This window comes from Microtus ochrogaster, linkage group LG5 (assembly GCF_000317375.1).
Source record: "Microtus ochrogaster isolate Prairie Vole_2 linkage group LG5, MicOch1.0, whole genome shotgun sequence".
NCBI classification, from domain to species: domain Eukaryota; kingdom Metazoa; phylum Chordata; class Mammalia; order Rodentia; family Cricetidae; genus Microtus; species Microtus ochrogaster.
In genome coordinates, this window is record NC_022031.1 from 1,234,633 (window position 1) to 1,248,937 (window position 14,305).

At 48.9% G+C, this 14,305-nt stretch overlaps 1 protein-coding gene across 1 annotated transcript in view; it reads right to left on the reverse strand.

The window, feature by feature from the left end:
• The window catches only part of Znf704 (zinc finger protein 704), a 199,916-nt gene extending 185,619 nt beyond the window's left edge, over positions 1–14,297 (reverse strand). Inside the window, exon 1 of the mRNA XM_005361805.3 lies at positions 14,049–14,297. The gene's annotated coding sequence lies outside the window, so the exon portion shown is untranslated. The remainder of the gene's footprint in view (positions 1–14,048) is intronic.
• Positions 14,298–14,305: the final 8 nt, after the last annotated feature.

The following is a 14,305-nucleotide window of genomic DNA, read 5'->3' on the forward strand; positions in this document are numbered from 1 at the left end:
CCAAAGACAAACATATAGGCATCCTCCTGAATATTAACCTTCATCAGGCGATGAAAGGAGACAGAGACAGAGACAGAGACCCACATTGGAGCACCGGACAGAAATCTCAAGGTCCAAACCAGCAAGAGATCTTGACTCAAAAATGTGAGGACTGGAGAGATGGCTCAGCAGTAAAGAGTGCTTCCTGCTAGGTCAGACATCATGGTACATGCCTTCATGCCACGCCTTCATCCCAATACGCAGAAGCGGGCAGATCTCCGAGTCCAAGGCCAGTGTGCAGGTGGATCTGAGTCCAAGCCAGTGTGCGGGTGGATCTCTGAGTCCAAGTCAGTGTGGTCCACAGAGTGAGTTCCAGGTCAGCTGAGCTGCACAGTGAAACCCTATCTCGAAACAAGAGCGTCCTGCTGTCGCACAGGACTTAAGCTCCCAGTACCTACATGAGGTGGAGTGTGACCGCGTGTGACTGAGCTCCAGGGGTTCTTACATGAGGTGGAGTGTGACCGTGTGTGACTGCGTGTGAGCTCCAGGGGTTCTTACATGAGGTGGAGTGTGACCGTGTGTGACTGCGTGTGAGCTCCAGGGGTTCTTACATGAGGTGGAGTGTGACCGTGTGTGACTGCGTGTGAGCTCCAGGGGTTCTTACATGAGGTGGAGTGTGACCGCGTGTGACTGCATGTGAGCTCCAGGGGTTCTTACATGAGGTGGAGTGTGACCGCGTGTGACTGTGTGTGAGCTTCAGGGGTTCTTACATGAGGTGGAGTGTAACTGCGTGTGACCAAGCTCCAGAGGAGCCACCACTTCATTCCTGCCTCCACAGACACCAGCACAAAAGTGAACATCTGCACACATACATGCAGAGTTAATCTTTGGGCTGGAGAGATGGCTCAGAACTTACGAACACTTGCTTTTCCTGAAGAGGACTCAAATGCAGTTGCCAGCAGCTACACCGGACAGATCACAACCACCTGTCACTCCAACTCCAGCGGCATCTCACACCCTCTTCAGACCTCCTTGGGAACCTCAAACACACAGAGTTTTAAAATAATGATAAAAATGAGGAAGGCCCCTGAAAAGACAAGGGTCCTCTGGAAGAACAGCAAGAGCTCTTAATTAGTGAGCATCAACCAGGCAGTGTTGGCTGAGCAGCAAGCTTCCTCACCTGGGCTCTGAGGACGGAGTTCAGGTCCTCAACCGTCCCAGCTCTTCGTCCACCCCAGCACTGTTGCTACAGGCACATATGACGGAGCAACACTAGTTCTCCTCCAAACAGAACATTTCACACTGGTTTTCTGTTCTAAGATGGTCATTCAAATCTTTTCATTAGTTTTCTAGTATTTTGTTAGGTTCACTTTGAGTTGGAAGAACATGGATCTACTAATTGAAAACACTGTCCAAAACATGCATTTGAAGAACGTGTTCTTAATTAAACTTTCGATCTCGACCCAAATTAACAGAAAATGTGCAGCTGGGTGTTCAGCGAATAACACAGCTGACTGCGTGACACAAGTCACGTGCAGACACTTGACAACTTACGAATTCACATTGTTTTAATTTGTAAGTTGATCCAAAAAAGTCTCCTCTCTCCTTGAGTTTCCATTGTTGCTTAGGTACCGACTCCAATTATTTTTTAAATCTGTTGGTCCCAACTGTTTTCTGAAATGTTTGACAAATATCTGTGTCATTTGATATGAAATTACCTCATATGTATTTCTTTCCATAGAAGCTGCCATTTCTGTGCTTCTTCTCCACAACCACAAAACAAGGAAATTGTTAAGAACCTCTGCGTTTATCCAGAGGGTCTAAGGAGGCTAGCCATGAGGAGCGCTGTAAGCTGTGAGGTGCTGAGTGGTGGGACACGTAACAATGTTTAGCAACATCCAGGAGTCCGTCCCGTGGCACTCAGCGCTCTGTGCCCACAGAACGGTGTCAATCCCTCATCTTAGTCAACTGAAGAAGTCCTTTCATTTATGCTGCTCTGGCATCCCATCATTATTCTTTGGGGACGTGAAGACAGATTAATAATCTGCTGTAAATGCCTTGTGGTGTTTTGCTCCCTCAATATTTTTAAATCTGTACAACCACATTTCTCAAATCTCCCTATTTGGGCTCCTAGAGAGTTAGTGTTCTCTACCTTTCACAGAGAATGAGGCTTATAGCTAGAAAAGCCAAAAATGTACCAGATGAAATAATTCCCCCAAAAATCAATATTGAATCTACCTGTCTGGCCCATTAAGAACACTTTATTTCTTCTCTGTACATGACAATGTTTGTTGTTTATTTGCATATGGGATCTTACTGTTCGCCAGGGCTGGTCTCTAACTCCTGGGCTCAAGTGATCCTCCTCCCTCAACCTTCCAGAGTAGACAAGTTTACACCTGGGTACCACCATGCCTGTTAACAGTTTACTTTATTAATAAGACCATTTAGCGGGGCATAGGGGTTTACGTTTAATCCCAACATTCAGGAGGCATAGGTAGGTGGATCTCTATGAGTTTCTAGCCAGATAGGCTATGTGAGACCCTACCTCAAAATGATGATGATGATTGTTTGTTTGTTTGTTTTTAATGGGGAAAGAGTTTACTGTTTAGGCACTCACTGGTCTTACAGAGGATAAATTCAGTTCCCAGCAATCATGCCAGGCTGCTTCTAACTGCCTGTGGCCCAGTTCCAGGGCATCCGACACCCCTTTCTAGCCTCTCCAGGTACACTCATGTAACATACATGTGCGCTAAAAATGAACTGCCAGGTGCGATGGTGCACACCTTTAACCACAGCACTTGAGAAGCACAGACAAACAGATCTCTGTGGGTTCAAGACTAGCCTAGTCTACACAGCAAGTTCCAGGAGAGCCAGACTTACTTAGTGAGACGCTGCCTTAAAAAAATAAAATCTCAGCTGGGCTTCAGTGACTTGGGAAGCAGAGACAGATGGGATCTCAGTAAGTTCGAGGCCAGCCTGGTCTACAAAGAGTTTCAGGACAGCCAGGACTGTTATAAAGAGAAACATTGTTTCAAAAAACCAAAAAAATCTCTAAAATAAAATAAATTTAGTGTGGCCATCAAGTATGAGTGCTGGGGGCGGACGCTGGGGGCGGGGCGCTGGGGGCGGGGGCTGGGGGCGGGGCACGTATGCCACAGCAAACAAGTGGGGGTCAGAGCACAACTCTCTGAAGCCCCTCCCACTCGGCTCTGAGGCAGGGCTCGCTGTCTTCCTTCACTGTGAACTCCACGTTTCCGAGTGGCGTTTCCGTGTCCACCTCCTATCCTGCCACAGGTGCTGGGATTACAGGTGGGAACCAACACAGGAAGCTGTTCAGCTTTGTTTCCCAGTCCCCCCCCCCCCACACACACACCCGTTGGTCTTTCAAGACAGGATTTCGCTATGTAGCCCTGGCTGTCCTGGAACTAGCTCTGTAGACCAGGCTGGCCTCGAACTCAGAGAGATCCACATGCTTCTGCCTCCCAAGTGCTTGGATTAAAGGTGTGCGCCAACACTGCCTAGCCAGCTTTTTTTTTTAATGTGACTCTTGGGGGTTGAATTCTGGTCATCACACCAGACTCACACAAGCATACATTTTTTACCTGCTGAACCATCTTCCCGGCCCAGGTTTTCAGTTCTTTATAAAGTCATTAGGCAGACACTTCTGGCTCTCCCACTGAAAAAAAGGAATTATAAACCAGTATTTCCTAAAGGTACCCAAAGGAAAAGTGCTCTTAAACAGGGGAGGAGCGTTCAGTCTAAAAAGCTTGTAAAATAGACAAACGATGCAACTGTATTCATCATTCCAGAAGCTGCCAATGGCCTTGGTACACACTCAAGGACTCCTTTCCTTGGGGTCTGTGCTCTGTGACTCTTCCAACTCACTCAAAGGTTTTATTATGGGAGAAAACCTGTTCTCTGTTTTTACCTGGATTTTCCAGAGCTGACTCAGAATCCTGTCTCACTGGGCAGCTCCCTCCCAGGAGATAAAGAACAGCACATAAACTTCAGGCTAAGGATCCCATCCACCCAAGTCCCAGAGACAGAAATCTAGGAAGGGCAAGCCCACACCAGAGATTCTTAGTCATGCAAATGAGGAAGAGAGGCTGCTAGAGCCCACACGCTGTGGTCACTGGGGCAGCAGCGACTGAGCTACAGGTCCAACCAGACCACAAGCCGAAGAGCAACAGCCTCTGGCCTCGGGGACTATATTGGTCTGGGAGGGAAGGATAAAGCTCACTACCCAGCCCCAGCTCAGGTGGGTCAGCTGCGGAGGCAGCTCACTGGAATGCCTTGGAGGCACAATACCAGAGGACTGGGGACTGTAAATCATTTACAAACCAATGCTTTCTAAAAATCATGAGGGACCTGTACTGCCATTCACTGCCACATTGGGGAGGTCTCTGGGCCACTTTCTCCAACAACTGCTAACACGGAAGCAGAGGAGCCTGTCAGTGAGGCCGGTCACAGGCTTGATTGAAGCCAGAGCCTGCTCTGCAGCGTGTCCCAATTGACAGAAACTAGCAGTGAGCTGGGGGCACTGCGGGGTTGTCGGCTTGGACTCAAGTCTGCTCCTGTGGCACCTTATAAAGAGATGACACTGAAGGTCCCATCAGCAGAGAATTACCCTGACTGAAAGATTTGGCAAATAAAATTGTAGGATATACAGTCTTTAAAAGAAAGAGAAAGAAGGGAGGGAGGGAGTGCGGGAGGGAGGCAGGCAGACAGATTGGATTAAATTTAAAACGCTGTCTGTCACACTTGATATTCACTCATTTTGATTGGCTACTCGGTGTGTCCTAAAATAGAGACAGCACTATCCTTACACCTTCCACTATGAAAGGGACACAGGGGAAGCCACAGAACCAAGCCCTCGCAGAACGCGCCCAAAGGTACTTTCTACTTCTTCACCCTCACGGACCTGAGGGGTCCTACAACCCAAACCACCCCAATCCAAATGCACATTTCTGTGATGTTTAGACTCTCCAAAACTCTACAGAAGAGGCTGCGGACAGGGCTCCGTCAGTCAGTAAACTACCCCCAATCCAAATGTACATTTCTGTGATGTTTAGACTCTCCAAAAAGTCAGTAAGAAGCTTGCCACACAGCAGTTCAGATCTGCGGTACCTCCATAAAAAGCCAGGCATGGCAGTGCACACCGCAAAGCTGAGGAGGCAAAGACGCTGATCCTGAGGGTGCTCGGGTCAGCCAGTCTAGCTGAACCAATGGGCTCCACATTCAGTAAGAGACCTTGTTTCAAAACACAAAATGGTGAGACTGGAGACATGACCCAGCACATGGCAGCTCACAATGCTGTCATTCCAGCCACAGGGGGACCTAAGTCCTCATATATGATATGTGGACATACATACACACACTCCAAAAACCCACAATAAATAAGCTTTTAATTAACTTAACGGTGAATGATATACCTAACAATGACCACTGGCCTCCATATGCAGATGCATGTATGTGCATGTGTGCGCACACACACACACAACCTCGACAATTAAATCTGTCTTTCCCACAAACTCTAACACAAGATTTTCCAAAACAGTGTCTTCAGTGAAATGAATTCAATCATTCCTATTCTACCCCCCATATTTCAGAGTTATATATTCTGTTCCTTCTTACTCACTAAAGAGCAACAACTGCAGGCACTTGCAAAATTCAGTCTAGGAATTACCTCCTGACCAGACCATAAAATTTTCTTTATATAAATTGTTTGGTTGCATTGTTTTAAGGTATATATCAAAATTGCATGCCAAGTTGTGACCCAGTAAATTGGCCTGGAAGAAAGAATCATGATCGTCTGAGATGCGAAGGGAGCAGAGGACTTCACACCTCCCTACAGAGCATCTGGCGGGCTGTGGGCTCCTGGAAGCAGAGGCAGCCCGGGCACTGCTAGTTCCCTGTGAAGAATGAGCACAGCCACGAATCATCCTGATTTGGAGTCAGGTATCTGGCTGAGCCACAAGGTTGGTCAATGAGAGCTTGCAGAATTGTGAAATGCTTCCAAAACTCAGTCAGAAGCTGTGCCTTCGCCTAAGATGAAACTGTACCGGGCAGCTGAAGGTCTGACTTAGGCAAATATCACAGTTCTGATCTGCGGGTGCAGCAGGGCAGGAACAGCAGGCATCCATCCCTCAGGACCGCCAGAGCCCAGAGCGCATGCTCATCTAACTGGGATGGGGCTAAATGAATCCAGTCCCGGGGATTTAAAGTTCAGCCATGTGCAAGCGCTGTTGCTCGCTTTGGCTCCTTCTCATTAAGAGGTAAGGGGGTTCAGGTCCCCTTTTGTTAATCTTGTGGTATGGGCAGTCCTATACAACCATGGCCAAGTGCTAACAGAAGAGACTCTAGGCAAACTTAGCAGGTACACGCTGCACAAGGGGTCAGGGCCAGCTGCTCACAGTGACTTTCTATTTGTAACCACTCTCTTAAGAATGCATGTCCTTTGAAAGCCTCACAGGGAGGGGGAAAGGGACAGGCCCAGGCAGGATTCCTACCAGCGGCAAGTCAGGCATCCCACCCCACCCCCACAGTAACACAGGAGAATGAGCTTTTCAAAGTTAGAAGCTGAATACTTTGGAAAACGGTGACGTCCCTATCCACAACTCCAATAGAGTTGTGTGAGGGTCAACCACAGAAGAGGGTGGTGACTACGGGTGGGCAGAGAGAGGCCTGGTATCAAAAGGCAGAGTTGGCCAGGTATTTGCGTCCTCCACAGACAAGGCAGGGAATTAGATTACTAGTTGATCTCCGTGTCCCTTCTAACTCCAGCGGTCTACAGGTCTCTAAAGGACAACTGTGTGTGGTATCTTCAGCACACACCTTCTCTGTGAGCCAACACAGACAATCTGTAAAACATGCACTTGTTAGCAAACTGGAAGGCAGTGTGGGACACGGGGTCCCTGCCAAAGGCGCCTTGAGTCATCTGATGGTCAAGAGATAAGCTGGAAAATGTGTTAGCCACCCCTGGAGAGCTGGCACACAGCCATGGACCATGTCTAATTAACACTAGGGGCACTGAGAACAGTCTTGCTGACATACATTCCTTCATTTAAGAGCATTCTCTCCGCAGTTTTTCAATGCAGGAAATCTTGATGAACTTTCAGGTTCCTCGTAATTTATTATATCACTGAATTATCAAACTCTCTAGATTGCTGAGTTCTGCTTGGTTAAACTTCTACATAGCACTGGAAAGCACTGTCCTGGGTCTTGTTATCCAAGCTCCCCACTGTTCTGTCTTTGCCAAAAATGGAGATATCATTAAAGCCTTCCTCTGTTTGACACTGCTCTTTTATTGGGTTGTTAGTAAAACCTCGGTTGAAGTATTGCTCACCGGTCAGTCAGTATTTGCAGAGTCCTCTCAGGAGAGGGTCAGAGTTACTGGGGAGGAGTGTGGGTATGCAAATACACCTTACGCACGGGAAACAGACATCATTGTAATACCGAGCTTTTCTTCTTGTTTCAGTTTATGATGAAATGCAGGGAGGGGCACTACAGCAATAAAGCAGTGCATTCCAGATACTCAGCAGCATCAATGTTTCTGCTTTCTCCGCCATCAGTGAAAAATGGGCAGTAGTTCCTAGCTGCATGTCAGAGGGTTTCAGACTGGAACAGCCAAGTGAATGGAAAGCCCCCTATATCCACACACTGTTTCCAGCAATGCACTCGGCAACCTGGACTGCACTGAGCTGCATCTACCTATATCCTGATTTCGGCTTCCAACAATGCACTGGCCTCCCTTTCTCTGGCAGCTCCTTGGTAATTCTCCTTTTGTGTTTAGTTTCTGTTTAAAAATGTCCTGGTTTGTGTCTGGAAACTCGAGGCAGAGGGCCAGTCCAGCCTGAACCAGTTAAAAACTGCAAGGCCAACTATGCAACTTTGAGGGGAAATCCCCTTTTCCCACTTTATGCCTGTGTGTGCACACGCATGTGGAAAAGAACACACACACTAAAGAAAGACTCACATACCTCAAGCTTGTCAATCAAAACAGAGGGTCACTTGTGCTGCTCCCCATAGCAACCAACTCCTCCTGGACCCCATTAAAGGAAGCCCCAAACAATAACTGCTACTCTTAGCCATTCTAGCTGAAGTAGTGCACTCTGTATAGTCTCTCTGAGTAAAGCACACTGGGATTGTGAGAAAGTTCAGCGGATCAAAGCATTTGGGCAGAAGAAGCCCAAGGGCCTCAGTTTGATACAAGAGGGAGGTTTTTAAAAAGGTGGATGTGGTGGGAAGCTTCTATAGGTATCACATGCTTACTGTAAGACAAAAGGCGAGAGGCAGGAACAAGAGAATCTCCTAGGAGCTAACAGGCCAGCTAGCCCAGAGTACACAGTGTAACAGACAACAAGAACCTCACCTCAACACAGCAGAAAGACAGACCCAACTCCCCCCAGAGCTGTCCTGACTTCCACATGTACATGCAGCACATGTGCACCTGCCACACACACACACCACCACCACCACCATACAGAAATTTTTAAATGAAATAAAACTTCTTGCTAATTTACTATACATGTGCATTTAAAATTATTTGAATATGGTGGTAAGAACCTAGAAACACAAGACCCAAACAGACCACAGAGAACAAGGTGTGGATAAAAGCCCAGGCTATGGTGGCAAACTCATTCTCTATTTGCAACCATTTATCCTGAAGTGGGATATCACCTATGCTGGTATCCCCAGCTGGAGAACAGAAGCCTCAGGAAGTCCTCTTTCAGGTGAAATATTTAGGATAATTCCTGCCTCAAAAGGATGCAGTAAACACTCTTAGCACTCTTTTGAAACCTCATTGTCATGGCTTTATTGACTTAACCTCTATTTCCTCCACAACTGTTTTATTACTCCGCCCCAGTCTCTCCTGCCCTTACTATTCTGTGTCCCATGGTCCCTCAGAGCCCAGGCAGCACCAGCAAGAACCAGTCAGTCCCTCTCCTTTCCACATCCAGGACTCCCGCTGAAACTCCACCCTCCTCCACCCTGCCTTTTCCACAGGGGCAGCTGGCAGAAGACTGCCCAGGGCGGTTTGTCCCTGCTGTAAAAGTAACAGTCCCACCTGCCCTACCTCTCACTCATGCTGGCTATGCCTGGTGAAGGGGAAAGCAATCGCACTGGCCACGTGAGTCACTCCATATGTGTTCGCTGGGATTGCTTTTATGATTATCATTCTGTGCAGGAGGCCAGAGCATGGAGTTGGGGAAACCACACGCCCAGGCAAGCTTCTTGCTCTATAAACACGGAACCGCAAACCCCAGATGGGCTCTCTATGGAGTCTGGCAACTCTCCTGCTCTCCCAGACACGTCTCCAGCTCGTAATGCAACCTCAGGTCACTCTCACTGCTCCCGCTCTCTGCGTGGGGAGGACAGAGGCTCTCGGCATGCGCTAGTCACCTGACCATCATCATCCATATAAAACCTGGACCCCAGCTAGTCCTCCACCGTCTCTGCCTTTCCAGTTCACGGAAGAGTTCAAAGGGCAGTTTTCTTCCACCTGGGTTCCAGGTCCTCCCTCTGCAGTGACACCCCTCCACCCCCTCCGCTCCTGTTTCCTTTCTTACTTCCCAGGGATGATGCCCGTGATCCTCACATCTCCACCTACTTGGATAATCTCTGCCTTTTAGACTAGGCACAACCTGTTAACTTGTTTCCAACCAAGACAATGTGGCAAAGACAGGGAGATCATGTCTGCCCATGGAATATAACCCTACCGGTGGCCCCAAGATTCTCCTTGCTTGTTTGATAAAACAAGAGGCCATCCTGAGGAGGCCTACATGAAACCGCTGTAGGAAGGAGACACTGGAGGAGTAAGAGCTCCAGGAAAGACGAAGCACTTAGGTGCAGTCAGCAAGAAGCTGGGGCCCTCCGTCTTTCTCATTCAGAGAAATGAATTCCACCGCTTCATTCTGCACCTAGCAGCAGGGAATTCTTTCTTGGCCAAACTCCGAATGAGAAATCAGCCCATCTAATCTGTGGCTTTGTGAGACTTAGCAACAGGTAAAATTCAGGCTGAAACTGGAGTCCTAACACATGGAAGACTTGGCTATGTCCAAGGAGGGTTAAAAGTATGGTAATCTGGAACAAAGTTTCAAAGCAACAGAAAACCACCAGGTGTGCTGTCTTTCAGACAAGGCCCGGCATTCTCATCACTAGTCCTGAGCTCACTTCACCTCACCTGTAAGAAACAAAATAGACCTTTCTTACTCCCGAGAGTTCTATACACATACCCTAACAGCCTCGCCTTGCCGTCAAGGCTCAGTCCAGCTGACTATAACACAAACTTCTTTCAGGAATAACGGGTGGGGGCTGGGATATGGCTCAGTGGTTAGGGGCACTGGCAGCTCTTTCAGAAATCCTCGCTTCAATTCCCGTACCCACATGAGGGCTCACAGCCATCTAACTCCAGTTCAGGGAGATGACACCCTCTTCTGGGCTCCATGGCACTGCACACACACGGTGCACACACAGACATGCAGGCATAGCATCCAGACACGTAAGAATGAACCTTTAAAAAAAAAAAAAAAAACAGCACCAAGTTCCAAGGAATGTCTCTTTGTATTTATTCAACATCTTACTACTTGTCCCTCGGTTTTTGGTTTCTTTTTTTTTTTTTTTTTTGGTTTTTCGAGACAGGGTTTCTCTGTAGCTTTGGAGCCTGTCCTGGAACTCCCTTGGTAGACCAGGCTGGCCTCGAACTCACAGAGATCCATCTGCCTCTGCCTCCCGAGTGCTCATTTTCTACACATCTGATACTGCTTCGACCACCTCCACCAGCTTCTCCTAGAACCCACTGAAGTGGTGTTGCATCCAGAGGCCGGCCCGTATGACCTCTGACATCAACAGGCTGCTTATTTTCAAATTCCCTTTCTAGCCCAGGCCTCCCCCTCAGATCCTTATCCTAAGCACACCAGCCTGCCTGCAACCTCCCCCTCCAAGCCTCCCATCACCTCACTCTTCATCTGTCCTAACAGAGCCCTCCGGCCTGCAGTTCCCCCAGTCTCGGCAAAGGGCTCACAGCATCCTTTGCCAGGAGTTCATTCCTCTCTTCCTTTGCGTCCTTCACCCAGGCCATCAAACACTCTGGCAGGATGAGCTTCACAAGGGACCCTGAATTGGTTCCACTGTCTTCAGCCCACTCCCGCAGGCCGCTAATGCCAAGGAGCACTCAGTCTCCGAGGGTTGTATGAGCGACAGTACCTCACTGCTCTCCATCCTCCTCCTACCAGCCACCTGGAGAGCTCTTCCTGATGAAACCTCCCAGACACACCACACTGTATCTTTAAAGGGCCTCCTTTCTCTATACTGGCCCAGGCCTTCCTCGGACACGGACCTCCTTCCTGCCAAGTTCCAGCTTCTCAACTGAGAGTTACAATCGCTACTTCCTGGTCTTGGATCTTGGGAGGATCCTACACAACATGTCTCTGCTTACAGATCATATGTCCCCTCCCAAGAAGGGTGTCACTCCCCTCACCAGAAGCCTTCTCTTTCTTTCTAGAATCTAAAGAAAATTAGCACCATTTCCCTCCCAGTTACCCTAGGTTTTTCCCATCCCCCACCCCCTGCTTCGGTTTCCTCAGTCCTGATCCAAGCTCCATGGCAGGATCAGCTCAGGCCCTCAGTGTACTTGATTTACATCCGTAAGGAGGATGCAGTGGGCAGAAGAACCAGGCTGTTTCAAACTGCTTGCCTGCCATCCCCGCCACTGGCTGCCCTCCTTCACTCTGGTACTCACTGCAATACATAGCCATAGTAAATTTCCACCCACTGGCTCCAGAGCAATTTCTGCGACAGCTCCTAAATCAGACAAATGTGATTCTTAAGCAGGAAGGAGGAAACAGAAGTCTTAGAGGTATTTTCCTGCAAGTCGTAAGTAAAACTAGTTAGATGTCCAGAGGGTGGGGACATTTGCTGTGCAAGCATGACAACCTGAGTTTGAGCTCTGGAAAGCAGAAAGGTGGGTGGGAAGGAAGGACTCCATACAAAGCTGCCCTCTGATTTCCCTACACATACCACTGCAAACGTGCACGCTACATACACAAATATAATTGTAATATGTTTAAAGTACAGGTCATAAATATCTGTGCACTGATAACCTGCTAGACTTGCTAAGATGGGAAAGGAGGGGAGATCTATGAAAGCAGCTAGGAATCAAGCCCCATCTCTTTGACATAACCAGCTCTGGCATGGTCACCAGCTCCCCTCAGGAAGGCTGAAGTTGCTACAGCACAAATCCTAGGTGTCATGATCACACGTCGGCTGACTGCTATGCTATGACGTCGCACACATGTGCAAGCATGATAAAGTCATACCCTGCTGTGTTCCACAGTAGCACCTGGCACAAAGGGGGTGCTCGGTAAATATTTGTCAAACAAATGAGCACATGGATACACAGAAATGCAAATGAATTTGTTATGTTCCATTAAAAAAAATCTCTTCAGATGCAGTTTCAGGATATCGCTAAAGTGATGAAAGAAGATAAATTATACCGCGGCATATTCAACATGTAACTTCTCAGAAGTTGTGAGCAATGTGCTATAAAACTTGTGAGCAAAGCAATGTGTTAGAAATTTGAAAGAATTTGAATTCATTTGGAGATGTGAAAAAATTTTTCTGCTAATGCTAACGATCACACCCTATTCTGGGTTTAAAGAACAGGCTTCTTTCCTACATGGGGCCTGCTTGGATCACAGAGCATAACTTATTAATTTTTCCATCTCAATTTGTGTAATCACTGTTCAAACCCCCTGACACATTGAGTGTGTCTGAGCAAAACCGCTAAGGAGTCTGTCTTATTCAGTGTCACTGATGCTATGGAACTTAATTGAAACCCAGCTATAGCCTGTTGCCACACAAAGCAGGCTTTTCAGCAGACCGAGTAATGAGTGTGGGCACTCCAGATTCCAGCAGGCAGCTGTCAAAAACTATCACCCAAATGACCATTTGCTCAAATCTTCTCACACCGGGAGCCAGGCAGTCGTACTTCAGGGTGGCCTAGAAAAGAAACACATTCCCACAACTATTGTGGGGCTGCCCTAACTGCTGTTGAACTTTTCATTGTAAATATAAGTTCAAGCTTCCAGCCACTTTTGAGAGCGGATACAAGGAGATTTTAAAAACAATAATATCTATCAACTTGTTTATTATGCATTTTCTTCTGAAAACTCACAAGAATTTTGAGCTATTCTGCTATCTGGAGAGAAACAACTCTCCCTAGTTTGCCACTTGCTGCCCTCAAAACTTCTTAGCAACGTACACGGTGCATGAACCTCAACGCAGTTTGCTTTGTCCAATAGCGTGCATGGAACCTCAGCCAGTCAGTTGTGTAATAATAAACCCTTTATCTCCTGAAGATACAAAAACGGAAAGATCACTCGGTGCTTTAGCGCGGATGGGGACTTGGCGAGCATTAGCCGAAACTGGCAATCACTGTGAACGTCACCACACCACCACCACCTTTCTCGCTTTCCTCTTCCCTCAGCTGTAACCTTATGGGCGGGGAGGGGGCAGACACAAAAATGTTTAGGACGTCCAGTTTAAGGAAGGCGAGGAAAAGCGAGGGGAGGAAGGGGGGCACCAGCAAAAAACACGCGGGAACCAAGGTCCTGGTCATTGCTGCACAGGCTCACGATTCCTTCACAAGTGCCTGTGATGAAAACGGATCAACAACTGCTCTCAGGTGGAGGGAGGTGGAGCAGGCTGCTTGCTAGTTTCCAGAAGCTTAAACAAGGGAAACACTCCTGCGTCCCCAAAGCAGAATAAAAATGTCAACGCCGGGCCGATCAGGGGCGATCCTCTCCTACCTCGTCCCGCTCCCAAGTTCCCCGCCGTGCCCAGGAGAAGCGTTCTTCTCCCACAGGCACGCGGGACCACGAACCCGCCCGGCCTCTGAGCAACGCCAGGCCGCCAGGGCTCCGCCGAGCAGCAGTTCCGCGCGCTGCCCACGGGCGCCTGACACACCCCTCCCGGCCCGCGCAGCACAGCGCCGTTCGGCCTCCCTCCTTCCCTCGCTCGCTCCCCGGCGCCCGGCTGCCCCGAGAGCCCGCGGCTCCCCCGGCACGCACCTTCGCCGCTCCCCGGGCCGGGCCCTTGGGAAGCGCACGGCCGGGTCCGAGGGGCCCGAAGCGCTCCTCCGCGTCCTCGTCGTCCTCGTCGCCGTCCACCACCTCGACGACCACCTCTTCGTCCTCTTCCTCGTCGTCGTCGTCCTCCTCCGCGCCCCCTCGGGGCTTCTCGGCCAGCCGCCCGCGCGCCCTGCGCCTCCGGCCCGCGCCCTCCTCGTCCTCGTCCTCCTCGCCCAGCAGCAGCAGGACCGGCGACG